Below are 15223 nucleotides of genomic sequence, written 5' to 3'. Positions count from 1 at the left end.
ACATAATGCTTATATGATTGAACACTTGAGTGATTATATGTCTAGAGTTAAAGGTGAGCTTAAACTTATTAGTAAACATGCTTCTATGGTTACCACTCAAGTAGAACATGTGCTTAAAGCTCAGAATGATTAGCTCAACGAATTAAATAATAATAAAAATGATAATGCTGTTAGAGTTGTGACTAGAGGGGGTAAAATGACTTAGGAACCTTTGTATCCTGAGGGACACCCTAAGAGAGTTGAGCAAGATTCTTAGAGAACTAATGCCGATGCACCTAGTTCTTCTAAGAAGAAAAAAAAGAAAAATGATAGGACTTTGCATGCTTCTAGTGAACCTGTTGTCGACACACCTGAGAATCCCAATGATATTTCTATTTCTGATGCCGAAACACAATCTGGTAATGAACATGAACCTAGTGATAATGTTAATGATGATGTTCATGTAGATGCTCAACCTAGCAATAACAATGATGTAGAGACTGAACCTGTTGTTGATCTTGATAACTCACAATCAAAGAATCAACATTATGATAAGAGAGACTTCATTGCTGGGAAGCACGGTAAAGAAAGAGAACCATGGGTTTAGAAACCCATGCCTTTTCCTCCTAAACCATCCAAGAAAAAGGATGATGAGGATTTTGAGCGCTTTGCTGAAATGATTAGACCTATCTTTTTGTGTATGCGTTTGACTGATATGCTTAAAATGAATCCTTATGCTAAGTATATGAAAGATATTGTTACAAATAAAAGAAATATACAGGAAGCTGAAATTTCCACCATGCTTGCCAATTATACTTTTAAAGGTGGAATACCTAAGAAACTAGGAGATCCAGGAGTACCAACTATACCATGCTACATTAAGAGAAACTATGTTAAAACTTCTTTATGTGATCTTGGAGCCGGTGTTAGTGTTATGCCTCTCTCTTTATATCATAGACTTGATTTGAATAAGTTGACACCTACTGAAATATTTTTGCAAATGGCTAATAAATCGACTGCTATACCTGTCGGTATTTGTGAGGATGTGCCTGTTGTAGTTGCAAACGTTACTATTTTAACGGACTTTGTTATTCTTGATATTCTCGAGGACGATAGTATGTCTATTATTCTTGGAAGACCCTTTTTGAATACTGTAGGGGCTGTTATTGATTGCAACAAAGGCGATGTCACTTTTCATGTTAATGGTAATGAGCATACGGTACACTTTCTGAGGAAACAACCTCAAGTTCATAGTATCAACTCTATTGGAAAAATCCCATCGATTATATTTGGAGGTTTTGAATTTCCTCTTCCTACTGTCAAGAAGAAATATGATATTCTTATTATTGGGGATGTGCATATCCCTATTGAGGTAACATAGTGTTATTCGAAATTTCTCCGGTTCCATGTTATTCGGAATGAGTTTGTTAACAAGACCTGATCAACCTTGTTAGTGGATTCCTTTTGATGAGCATGAGATGGATGAAACTAGAAGGCACAACCTTCTGTACCCTCCTTTTACTTTCTGTTATTTATATTAAATAAAGCAAAAATAGTATTTTCTGTCTGTTTTCTGAATTATCCTTGCAATAAAAAATACCCCGAAAATGAAAGTTCTCCAAATGTCCTGAAAATTTTAGATGATTTTTGTAGAATATTCAAGAATTATTGGCACTGAGAACACACCAGGGGGGCACACCACCTGGCCACAAGGGTCCAGGGTGCGTCCACCCCCCTAGGGCGCGCGCCCTGCCTCGTGGACCCCACGTGGTCCCCCTCCACTTATTCCTGCACCCACACACTTCGTCTTCCTCTAGAAAAAATCCTCCCATAGCTCAAACCTGTGTTCTAGCTCATCTTGCTGCCATTTTCAATCTCCTTGCTCAAAGCTCCATTCACGAAACTGTTTTGGGGGATTATTCTTCGGTATGTGACTCCTCCATTGGTCCAATTAGTTTTTGTTCTAGTGCTTTATTTATTGCACATTTTCCTGCCAAGGTAACCCTGTTCTTGAGCTTGCATGCCAAATTTATATGGTCCCAAGTAGTTTTAATGCCTGATATGGCCTCTAAGCACTTGTGGGAGTAGTTGCTATCAATCTTGTTAAGTTTGGTTCACTTTTATTTTGAGTCACTAAAAATTTCAGAAATTTTTCAGAGAAAGAAAATGATGAAGAGATTGTTGAGGGGCTCTTCGAGCTGAAGCTCGAAGGATAAGCAAAGTGAAGAGAACAAGAAGCCCAAATATAATCTCCCTCACACTGCGGAGGTTCGGCCGTGTGAATGGCCTTGTGATGAGTTCTTGAGAGCAGCCGGGATTTATGAGGACTTTTATTATTTGGCTGAGAATGCAGGCCTCATCGATTTCCTCCATGACCAATGAGAACATTATCTCCTACTCACTAATATTTTCATGCATTTTTTTTACTTTCATGATAAGAAATCACCACCTTCAGTGGAATTTCACTTATATGATGAGGTTAAGGAGATGTCACTATATGATTTTTGTCGGGTCTGTAATATACCCTTTGCGGGAAGCATATAGGAACCACATCGTTATGATGTGGAGGGATTTATTGATGAACATGTTGGAGGGGAAACGAGGAAAGTTTCCGATGTAAGAATTACTAGCATACATTTTACTGTTCTACGTTACTTTGCAATATTTGCTAGTAGATGCTTAATTGGTCACGGGAACAGTGGAAATCTCAGTGCTTCTGATCTTGTTATTTTGCGCCATGCTTTGTTTCGTGATACCACTTTCAGTTTAGGCGCTATTGTTGCTAAACGATTTAATTTGAACCGTACAGAGGGCCCCATCTTTGGAGGCATCTTTGCTTCATGCCTTGCTGCACACTTTGGGATACCTATTAGGCATTATAAGAAAGAGGAAAAGTTGTTGCCCCCTATTTTTCTAGATTATAAGAGTATGGTAGCACATGATTTTATTGTTAAAGATAAGAAGAAGATGCTTAAGTATAAATTGATATTTGATAAAAATTACTGTGAGATTATTACCTTGCCCGCACCCTCTTTGTTTAACATATTTTCAGGCACGTACCTTATTTTGCCGGAGGCCGTTTATGCATACTCGAGCCTGACACCATCTCCAGAGCCTGAGCCGGAGCCATCCCTTGACCCTTATCGACAGTCTGTTTATTAGTGGGATCCAGAGGAGATCGCCAACCAGTGGCACCCAGAGGACACTCCTCCGTACACCAGAGAGGGCAGCTTTGAGCCATGGCCCTAGACCAACTTAGGCCAAAGGCCTAAGCTTGGGGGAGTACGTATTTCTCACTGACATTACATTCATGTTCACACACTCATTCCAGTTGTCGGTGCCATACTTTTTCATTATACTATCCATGCTAGTTTATTTTCTTTTCTAGCTTTCTTCTTGTGTGTTTGAAAAACCTTAAGAAAAACCAAAAAAATAGTTGTAGCTTTTATCTAGTTTACTTTCCATGCCTGTAGTAGTAATTAAAAGAAATCCCAAAAAGATTTTTCGTTCTTCTTTTGCTTGTTGGGAGCTTTCCCGTGTAAATAGTTTTGTTTCTTTTCTTTCATTTGGGGGTCGAGAGGAGAAGACCATGATGAAAATGTTGAGTGGCTCTCATATGCATTATTGTTAATCTAACCAAGAGCCCATATTACCTTGTCTTCTCCCTTGTATTAAATGCTTGCAGATTCCAGCTTAGTCCAATGCACGTGCACTATTATTATTATCCACACCCTTTGGTCGTGCAAGTGAAAGGCAATAATGACGATATATGATGGACTGATTGAGATGAGAAAAGCTGGTATGAACTCGACCTATCTTGTTTTTGTAAATATGATTAGTTCAACATTCCTGATTCAGCCTATTATGAATGAAACATGTTCGCAATGACAATTAGAGATTATAGTTTCTCATGCCATGCTTAATTAGCTAGGAGTTTATAATGGTTTACCTTGTGTGCCAACATGCTATTAAAATGGTTGTGATGTAGTATGATAGGGTGGTATCCTCCTTTGAACGATTCTAGTGGCTTGACTTGGAACATGTTCACGGATGTAGTTGAAACAAAATCAACATAGCCTCCATGATATTTATGTTCATGGTGAATTATATCCTACTCATGCTTGCACTCAGTGTTGATTAATTTTAATGCATGTTCATGACTGTTGTCGCTCTCTAGCTGGTCGCTTCCCAATCTCTTTCTAGCCTTTACTTGTACTAAGCGGGAATACTGCTTGTGCATCCACTTCCATAAATCCAAAAAGTTATTCCATATGAGTCCACCATACCTTCCTATACGTGGTATCTACCTGCCGTTCCAAGTAAATTTGTATGTGCCAAACTCTAAACCTTCAAATGAAATTCTATTTTGTATGCTCGAATAGCTCATGTATCAACTAGGGCTGTCTATATCTTCCATGCTAGGTGGGTTATTCTCACTAGGAGTGGACTCCGCTCCTCATTCACGAGAAAATGGTTGGTAACCGGGATGCCCAGTCCCATGCTTAAATTAAAATAATTGCAGACAAAGACTCCCCCAGGATCATTGTTAGTTGGAGGCACCCGTTGTTTCGGACAAGCCATGGATTAATGTTTGTTGTTGGTGGTGGAGTATGAACTTTACCATTCTGTCTAAGAACCACCTATAATGTGTGTAGCATGGAAGATATCGAGATCTCTCGGTTGTTATGTTGACAATGAAAGTATGCCACTCAAAATATTATTTATCTCTATTTCAAAAATCGAGCTCTGGCACCTCTACAAATCCCTGCTTCCCTCTACGAAGGGCCTATCTATTTACTTTTATGTTGAGTCATCATCCTCTTATTAAAAAGCACCAGTTGGAGAGCACTGCTATCATGTTCATGCATTACTATTAGTTTACATTGAGTATGAATGTGACTAGATCTCTTCTACCATGAATTACAATGTTTAGTCAGTCCTTGAGCTTTAGAGGCGCTCTGCATTTATGTTTTGCAGTCTCATAAAGGGCTAGCGAGATACCATCTTGTTATATCATATTATGATTGTTTTGAGAAAGTGTTGTCATCCGAGATTTATTATTATTGCTCGCAAGTTGATTATGCCATTGATATGAGTAAACATGCGACCTAAGTGTTATTGTGAATATGGTTAGTTCATAATCTTTGCTGAAAACTTGAATACCAGCTTTACATATCTACAACAACAAGAGCAAACAGAGTTTGTAAAAGTTTTTCTGTATCACTTTCAGTTTGGCAACTGAATTGCTTGAGGACAAGCAAAGATTTAAGCTTGGGGGAGTTGATACGTCTCCATCGTATCTACTTTTCCAAACACTTTTGCCCTTGTTTCGGACTCTAACTTGCATGATTTGAATGGAACTAACCTAGACTGACGCTGTTTTCAGCAAAATTGCCATGGTGTTATTTTGTGCAGAAATAAAAGTTCTTGGAATGACCTGAAACTTCATAGAGAATATTGTTGGAATTTATAAAAAATACTGGCGAAAGAATCAACACTAGGGGCCCCACACCCTGTCCACGAGGGTGGAGGGTGCGCCCACCCCCCTGGGGCGCACCCCCCTGCCTCGTGGGTCCCTTGAGGCTCCACCGACCTCAACTCCAACTCTATATATTCACATTCGGGGAGAAAAAAATCAGGGAGAAGGATTCATCACGTTTTACGATACGGAGTCGCCGCCAAGCCCTAATCTCTCTCGGGAGGGTTGATCTGGAGTCCGTTTGGGGCTCCGGAGAGGGGAATCCACCGCCATCATCATCATCATCATCAACCTTCCTCCATCACCAATTTCATGATGCTCACCGTCGTGCATGAGTAATTCCATCGTAGGCTTGCTGGAGGTGATGGGTTGGATGATATTTATCATGTAATCAAGTTAGTTATGTTAGGGTTTGATCCCTAGTATCCATTATGTTCTGAGATTGATGTTGCTATGACTTTGCTATGCTTAATGCTTGTCACTAGGGCCCGAGTGCCATGATTTCAGATCTGAACCTATTATGTTTTCATGAATATATGTGAGTTCTTGATCCTATCTTGCAAGTCAATAGTCACCTATTATGTGTTATGATCCGGTAACCCCGAAGTGACAATAATCGGGACCACTCCCGGTGATGACTATAGTTTGAGTTTGAGGAGTTCATGTATTCACTAAGTGTTAATGTTTTGTTCCGGTACTCTATTAAAAGGAGGCCTTAATATCCCTTAGTTTCCAATAGGACCCCGCTGCCACAGGAGGGTAGGACAAAAGATGTCATGCAAGTTCTTTTTCATAAGCACGTATGACTATATTCGGAATACATGCCTACATTACATTGATGAACTGGAGCTAGTTCTGTGTCACCCTATGTTTTAACTGTTGCATTAGGAATCGCATCCGACATAATTATCCATCACTGATCCATTAGCTACGAGCTTTTCACATATTGATCTTTGCTTAGTTACTTTACCGTTTCCACTGTTACAATCACTACAGAACCAATACTGTTACTTTTTCCACATTTACCGTTACTTCCATATTACTTTGCTACTAAATACTTAGCTGCAGATATTAAGTCTTTCAGGTGTGGTTGAATTGACAACTCAACTGCTAATACTTGAGAATGTTCTTTGGCTCCCCTTGTGTCGAATCAATAAATTTGGGTTGAATACTCTACCCTCGAAAACTGTTGCGATCCCCTATACTTGTGGGTTATCAGGGGAGGATGTAGATGAGAATGCATGTGGGAAGACATGAGCAAGATAGTATTTATTGGCGGCCGGAATCTAGATCGACGGGAACAGTACACACGCCGGTCGCCAGAATTTTCGAGCACCGTAGTTTGAATTACACACGATTCCCACAACAAAATCCGTGTGTGAACATAATAGCTGACAGTTTCAATACAGAACCGTGACTGATTAATGATCCCCGCCAATCACCTACCAAACCTCGAGCCGCGAGATAGAGCGCCAATCGTGTGGGGGCCGGTTGTGTTGCCAGATCTTTACATTTTCTTTTTTGAACACCAGATATTTACATCATCTGATGATTTTTTAACTCGCACACAAATACACAAAACATGATTTTTCAAACCGTTATGGTTAGCCGGTGCATGTAGATGTAGTTCAAATTTGAATTATGGTCATTAAATGGCTACAAAATCACTTAAATGTCTTTAAAAGTTCAAGTGACCCCTAAAATTTTCCAAATTTGCATATGACAGTTGTATTAGTGCACGTTAAATGTAGAAAAAAATTAGAAGGCCATAAGAGGAAGTTATCTCTCGTTCATCATCAAACGTGCATTGTTCCCTCTCGGAACCACAAGCCTTCTAGTGAGTTGCTCCGGTTTGTGAGGGGTGTGTGTGTCCAAACTTTCGTCAAACATGCCAATTTTTTGACCACATCATCTTTGTGGCATGACATTACATCAAGCAAGGTTTCATGTTTTTTCTGATCATTTTTTAATTTTTTGGAATTAAAATGCCTTGGCACTTAATGCATGTGTCCATGCCATGAGACCAATATGTTTGAAAATTCCTTCTAATTTACTGCACATGGAATTAACTCGCACACAAGTACACAAATATGATTTTTCAAACCGTTATGGTTAGCCATTACATGTAGATGTAGCTCAAATTTGAATTACGGTCATTAAATGGCTAGAAATCACATAAATGTCTTTAAAAGGTCAAATGACCGCTGAAATTTTCCAAATTTTCACATGACAGTTGTATTAGTGCACATTAAACATAGAAAAAATTGAAGGCCGTAAGGGGAAGCTATCTCCCGTTCGTCATGAAACATGAATTGTTCCCTTTCAGAACCACTAGCCTTTTAGTGAGTTGCTCCAGTTTGTGAGGGGTGTGTGTCCAAACTTTTGTCAAACATGCCAATTTTTTTTACCACATCATATTGGTGGCATGACATTACATCAAACAAGGTTTCATGTTTTTTTGATAATTTTTTAATTTTTTGGAATTAAAATGCCATGGCACTCCATGCATACATATACATGTGTCCATGTCATGAGACCAATATGTTTGAAAATTCCTTCAAATTTACTGCACATAGAATTAAATCGCACACAAGTACACAAATATGATTTTTTAAACCGTTATGGTTAGCCGTTGAATGTACATCTAGTTCTAATTTGAATTATGGTCATTAAATGGCTAGAAAATCACTTAAATGTCTTCAAAAGGTTAAATGACCCCTGCAATTTTCCAAAATTTGACACGAGAGTTGTATTAGTGCACGTTACACGTAGAAAAAATTTGAAGGCCGTAAGAGGAAGCTATCTCCCATTCATCATCAAACATGCATTGTTCTCTCTCGAAACCACAAGCTTTCTAGTGAGTTGTTCCGGTTTGTGAGGGGTGTGTGTCCAAACTTTCGTCAAACATGCCAAATTTCTTACCACATCATCTTGGTGGCTGATACGTCTCCAACGTATATATAATTTTTGATTGTTCCATGCTCTTATATTATCGATCTTGGATGTTTTATAATCATTTTATATCATTTTTGGTACTAACCTATTGACATAGTGCCAAGTGCCAGTTCCTGTTTTTTCCGTGTTTTTTACATCACAGAAAATCAATATCAAACGGAGTCCAAATGCCACGAAACTTTACGGAGATTTTTATGGACCAAAAGGAACATGTTGGGCCCTGGTTGCACCTATGGGGGGGAGTCTCGAGGAGGGGACAACCCACCAGGGCGCGCTAGGAGGCCCAGGCGCGCCTTGGTGGGTTGTGCCCACCTTGGGTGCCCCCTGGACCGCCTCTTTGCTCTACAAATACCCCAAAAATACCAGAACACTAGGGCAGTCAATGAAATATTCATCCAGACGCCGTAGAGTCTAGAACCACCAGATCCAATCTAGACATCATCTTAGATGGGGTTCACCACCTCCATTAGTGCCTCTCCGTTGATGTGTGAGTAGTTCTTTGTAGACCTTCGGGTCCGTAGTTAGTAGCTAGATGGCTTCATCTCTCTCTCTCTTGATTCTCAATACAATGGTCTCTTGGAGATCCATATGATGTAACTTGTTTTGCGGTGTGTTTGTTGGGATCTGATGAACTTTGAGTTTATGACCAGTCATATCTTTTTATATCCATGAAAGTTATTTGAGTTTCTTTAATCTCTTATATGCATGATCTCTTATAGCCTCGTATTTTTTCTCCGATATTTGGGTTTTGTTTTGCCAACTTGATCTATTTATCTTGCGATGGTAAGAGGTGCCCGGTAGTGGGTTCGGTCTTACGGTGCTGGATTCCAGTGACAGAAAGGTAACCGACACATATGTATTGTTGGACATGAGGAATCTGTTTGCCTGGTAGTAATCTGTAGGTTTCGAATACTTATGTAACCCCCAAAATTCCTAAATAAATTGTTGGGCATGAGGAATTTGTCTATTAATCATCTGCAAAAAGAATCAACTTAATTGCACTCTGCAGTAAAAAATGGCAGCAAATCTCGTGAGCGCTAAAGTTTATGTTTTTTACAGCAAGATCGCAAAGACTTCCCCCAAGTCTTCCCAAAGGTTCTACTTGGCACAAACACTAATTAAAATAATAAAACCACATCTAAACAGAAGCTAGATTAATTATTTATTACCAAATAGGAACAAAAAACAAGAAACAAAAATAAAATTGGGTTGCCTCCCAACAAGCGCTATCGTTTAACGCCCCTAGCTAGGCATTGATAACTTCAATGATGCTCATATGAAAGACAAGAATTGAAGCACAAAGAGAGCATCATGAAACACGTGACAAACACATCTAAGCCTAACATACTTCCTATGCATAGTCATCTTATAGGCAAACAAATTATCATAGCAAGCAAAAACTAGTATATGCAAGGAAGCAGAAAGAAACAATAGCGATCTCAACATAACGAGAGGTAATTTAGTAACATGAAAATTTCTACAATCATATTTTCCTATCTCATAATAATGACATGTGGGATCATAAGAAAATTCAACAAAATAGCTATCACATAAAATATTTTCAACATGATCCACATGCATGCAAAGTTGACACTCTTCCAAAATAGTGGGATTAACATTAACTAAAGTCATGACCTCTCCAAACCCACTTTTATCGAAAACTTCATAAGACTGAACATTCTACAAATATGTGGGATCTAAATTTTACACTCTTCCAAACCCACTTTCAATAATATTGCAAACACTATTATCAATCTCATATTCATCATGGGGCTTAAATAAATTTTCAAGACCAAAAGAAGAATCACCCCAATCATGATCATTGCAACAAATAGTAGACATACCAAAACTAGCATCCCAAAGCTTAGGGTTTTGCATATCATTAACACAATTGACATTAATAGAATTTATAATAATATCATTGCAATCATGCTTTTCATTCAAGGAGCTATCGTGAATCACTTCATAAGTTTCTTCTTTCAACACTTCATCACAATTTCTAGATTCACGAATTTCAAGCAAAACCTCATAAAGATAATCTAGTGCACAAGACTCACTAGCAATTAGTTCATCATAATTTGATCTTTTAAAAAGATTAGCAAGAGGATGCAGATCCATAACAATAGATTTTTAGAAAGAGAAGATGCAAGCAGATAGAAGGCACATGGTAACACGAGCAAACAGAAGGACGAAGGAAAGAGGGGCAAATAAAACGGCAAAGGTGAAGTGGGGGAGAGGAAAACGAGAGGCAAATGGAAAATAATGTAATGTGAGGGATAAGAGTTTGTGATGGGTACTTGGTATGTCGTGACTTGATGCAACCTCCCCGGCAACGGCGCCAGAAATCCTTCTTGCTACCTCTTGAGCATGCGTTGGTTTTCCCTCGAAGAGGAAAGGGTGATGCAACATAGTAGCGTAAGTATTTCCCTTATTTTTTGAGAACCAAGGTATCAATCCAGTAGGAGGTAAAACACAAGTCACCTAGTACATGCACAAACAAACAAGAACCTCGCAACCAACGCGATAAAGGGGTTGTCAATCCCTTCACGGTCACTTATGAAAGTGAGATCTGATAAAGATAATAAGATAAATATTTTTGGTATTTTTATGATATAGATTGGAAAATAAGGATTGCAAAATAAACGGTAATAGAAATAGAAAATTGATATGGAAATAATATGATGGAAGATAGACCCGGGGGCCATAGGTTTCACTCGTGTCTTCTCTCAAGATAGCAAATTCTACGGTGGGTGAACAAATTACTGTGGAGCAATTGATAGAAAAGTGAATACTTATGTGAATATCTAGGCATGATCATGTATATTGGCATCACGTCCGCGACAAGTAGACCAGAATGATTCTGCATCTACTACTATTACTCCACACATCGACCGCTATCCAGCATGCATCTAGAGTATTAAGTTCATAAGAACAGAGTAACACATTAGGCAAGATGACATGATATAGAGGGATAAACTCAAGCAATATGATTTAAACCCCATCTTGTTATCCTCGATGGAAACAATACAATATGTGCCTTGCTGCCCCTACTGTCACTGGGAAAGGACACCACAAGATTGAACCCAAAGCTAAGCACTTCTCCATTGCAAGAATGATCAATCTAGTAGGCCAAACCAAACGATAATTTGAAGAGACTTGCAAAGATATTTAAATCATGCATAAAAGATTTCAGAGAAGAATCAAATATTGTTCATAGATAATCTTGATCATAAACCCACAATTCATTGGATCTCGACAAACACACCGCAAAAAGAATTACATCGAATAGATCTCTAAGAGAATCGAGGAGAACTTTGTATTGACATCCAAAGAGAGAGAATAAAGCCATCTAGCTAATAACTATGGACCCGAAGGTCTGTGGTAAACTACTCACACATAATCAGAGAGGCTATGGTGTTGATGTAGAAGCCCTCCGTGATCGATTCCCCCTCCGGCAGAGCACTAGAAAAGGCCCAAGATGGGATCTCACGGGTACAGAAGGTTGCGGCGGTGGAAACAGGGTTTCATGGTGCTCCTGGATGTTTTCGAGGTATATGGGTATATATAGGAGGAAGAAGTACGTCAGTGGAGCTGCGAGGGGCCCACGAGGGTGGGGGCGCGCCTACCCCCTGGGCGCGCCTCCCTGCCTCATGGCCTCCTTGCTTCTTTCTTGACGTCCACTCCAAGTCTCCTGGATCACGTTTGTTCCAAAAATAATTCCCCCGAAGGTTTCATTCCGTTTGGATTCCGTTTGATATTTCTTTTCTGTGAAACACTGAAATAGGCAAAAAAACAACAATTTGCACTAGGCCTTTGGTTAGTAGGTTAGTCCCAAAAATAATATAAAAAGGTAAATTAAATCCCATTAAATATACAAAATAGATAATATAATACCATGGAACAATAAAAAATTATAGATACGTTGGAGACGTATCATTTACCTTCTTCCTTCAAGCAAGTTTTAGATTCTATATTTGAAAACGGTTTTCTTGAAGGGGATGCCTTTGATACTTATGAAAATATGAAAGCCATATTTGGGCACCCTAAAGGAGAAAATGTTGAATCAACTACTCTTATGTGCTTTTAACAAAATGAAATAATTAAAGAGATGAAGGTTAGTTTAGATACGAATTTTCGCAACAAGCTTAATATTTCTTCTGCTATCAATGGCCATGTGCTTTCACAAGATAGGAAATTAAATGCCATTGATATAAAATTTCCCCATTTCTTTCCAAGGATCAAAGATGAAAAAACTTAGATCCTTGCTTTATGCCTAGCTAAGGGCGTAAAACTATAGTGCTTGTTGGGAGGCAACCCAATGAATAAAATTTATTTTTGCCTTTTGCTTTCTGTTCTTCTATGTTAGCACAATTGTGCTACTATTATGATTGTGTTTTTGTGTTTTAGTTAGTGTTTGTGCCAAGTAAATCCTTTAGGATCTTCTTGGGTGATAGTTGTTTGATCTTCCTGAAAAAACAGAAACTTTTACGCTCACGAAATTAATTTTCATTTTTTACCGAAGAGCGATAAAATACTCATTCCAATTGAAGTAGATCAATGTACAAATTTCTCAGGTCTTTCTAATTTCTCAGAATGTTTGGAGTTATAGAAGTAGTTGAAATAGTCAGATTGCTACAGACTGTTCTGTTTTGACAGATTCTGTTTTCTTTGTGTTGTGTGCTTATTTTGATGGCGCTATGGTTTTCTTTGATGAGTTTTTTCCATAGAAAAGTTGGAATACAGTAGATATAATACAAAAACAAAAACAAAATATGAATTGTTTGATACAACACTTATAGTAGTGGTTCATTATTCTTATACTAACGGATCTCACGAAGGTTTTGTTGAGTTTTGTGTGGTTGAAGCTTTCAAGTTTTGGGTTATCTTATGATGGATGAAGGAAGGATGGAAGAGCCTAAGCTTGGGGATTCCCTGGCATCACAAGCTATTATCCAAGAATGAGCAACCAACTAAGCTTGGGGATGCCCTCGAGTGGCATCCCCGCTTTCTTCCAACAACTATTGGTATTTTACTCAAGACTATATTTTTATTCGTCACTTGATATGTGTTTTGCTTGGAGCTTCTTGTATGATATGAGTCTTTGCTTGTTTTATTTTTTGTTTTAAGTCATCAATCCTTGCCGGACACACCTATTTGAGAGAGCCAAAATTATGTCATCACTTGTTAGAATTGCTCTCTATGCTTCACTTAAATCTTTTATGAGCTAGGACTTGCTCTAGTGCTTCACCTATAACTTTTGGAGCACGGTGTGCTTAGTATTTTTGAAGAAATGCTATCTTGCTTCATGTAGACTTATTTGAGAGTTAGTAAAATTTTGAAGAAATTCTCTCTTGCTTCACTTAAATTATTTTGAGAGAAAGAAAATTTGTTATGCTCATGATCTTCGCTTATATTTGTTTGAGCTTATGAAAAGCAATACATGAAATTTAGTCCCAAAGTGATAGATATCCAAGAAGGATAAAGAAAATAAATGTGTCATGAAGATCATTGGACAAAATAAACTTGATTCTTAGTAATAGTTTTGAGATATGATGATGTGATATGTGAGTCATCTTGATGGGTAATTATGTTTTAGTAAGAATATCGGTGTTAAGGTTTGTGATTCCCGAAGCATGCACGTATAGTCTCTCGTTATGCTATGATGTTGGAGCATGATTTATTTTTGATTGTCTTCCTTATGAGTGGCAGTCGGGGACGAGCGATGGCCTTTTCCTACCAATCTATCCCCCTAGGGGCATGCGTAGTAGTACTTTGCTTTGAGGGCTAATAAACTTTTGCAATAAGTATATGAGTTCTTTATGACTAATGTGAGTCCATGGATTATACGCGCTCTTACCTTTTTGCAATTTGCTAGACTCTACGGTACCATGCATTGCCCTTTCTCACATCAAGACGTGGTGCAAACTTCGCAGGTGCATCCAAACCCCGTGATATGATACGCTCTATCACACATAAGCCTTCTTATATCTTTCTCAAAACAGCCACCATACCTACCTATTATGGCTTTTCCATGGCCATTCTGAGATATATTGCCGTGCAACTTCCACCGCTTCCGTTTGATGACTTGAGCATTCGCTGTCATATTGCTTTGCATGATCATATAGCTGACATAGTAGTTGTGGCTCAGCCACCGTTCATCATTTTTTTCATACATGTTACGCTAGATCATTGCATATCCTGGTACATGCCAGAGGCATTCATATAGAGTCATACTTTGTCATAGATATCGAGTTGTAATTTTTATTTCTTTTGAGTTATAAGTAAATAGAAGTGTGATGATCATCATTATTCATTTTTAGAGCAGTGCCCCAGTGAGAAAAGGATGATGGAGACTATGATTCCTCCACAAGTCGGGATGAGACTCCGGACAATGAGAGAAAAAAAGGAAAAAAGGGAAAAGAAAGAAAAAGAAAAAGAAAAATAAACAAAGAGAGAAGGGGCATTGTTAGTATCCTTTACAACACTTGTGCTTCAAAGTAGCACCATGTTTTTCATATGGAGAGTCTCCTATGTTGTCACTTTCATATACTAGTGGGAATTTTTCATTATAGGATTAGATGCACACCCACTTAGTTTCCATATTGAGCTTTCATACACTTATAGCTCTTAGTGCATTCGTTGCATGGCAATCCCTACTCCTCACATTGATATCGATTGATGGGCATATCCATAGCCCATTGGTTAGCCACATCGATGTGAGACTTTCTGACCTTTTTTGTCTTCTATATATTTACCCCTATCATCATACTCTATTCCACCCATAGTGCTATATCCATGGCTTGCGCTCAT

Source organism: Triticum aestivum, chromosome 1A (assembly GCF_018294505.1).
Source record: "Triticum aestivum cultivar Chinese Spring chromosome 1A, IWGSC CS RefSeq v2.1, whole genome shotgun sequence".
NCBI classification, from domain to species: domain Eukaryota; kingdom Viridiplantae; phylum Streptophyta; class Magnoliopsida; order Poales; family Poaceae; genus Triticum; species Triticum aestivum.
This window is presented reverse-complemented; position numbering follows the sequence as displayed.